We start from the raw sequence: 303 nt of genomic DNA, 5'->3' as shown, positions 1-303 counted from the left end.
TGCAAATCAATCAATACAAAATCAATTATAATTGATCTGCAAAATAGAATTTTCAACATAGAGCTTTAAATTTTTGGCTGAGCGATTAGCGAAGCCCAACACTCCACTGACCAGAAAAGTTTCCTTCTGTTTGTTTGTTTGTTTGTCTGTCTGTCCGCACGATAACTCGAGAAAGAATTGAGGAAGCGATCTAGGAATTTCAGGGTCGTTTTGTATCATTAAAAGACAGATCGAGTTCGAAGATGAACATTCTAGCTCAAACATTGACTTTAAAAAAAAATCAAAAACCACAGGTTGCAATAT

This window comes from Frankliniella occidentalis, unplaced genomic scaffold (assembly GCF_000697945.3).
Source record: "Frankliniella occidentalis isolate FOCC.00 unplaced genomic scaffold, Focc_3.1 Scaffold129, whole genome shotgun sequence".
In the NCBI taxonomy this organism is placed as follows: Eukaryota; Metazoa; Arthropoda; class Insecta; order Thysanoptera; family Thripidae; genus Frankliniella; species Frankliniella occidentalis.
The sequence above is the reverse complement of the archived record's forward strand: the minus strand, read 5'-3'. Positions refer to the sequence as shown.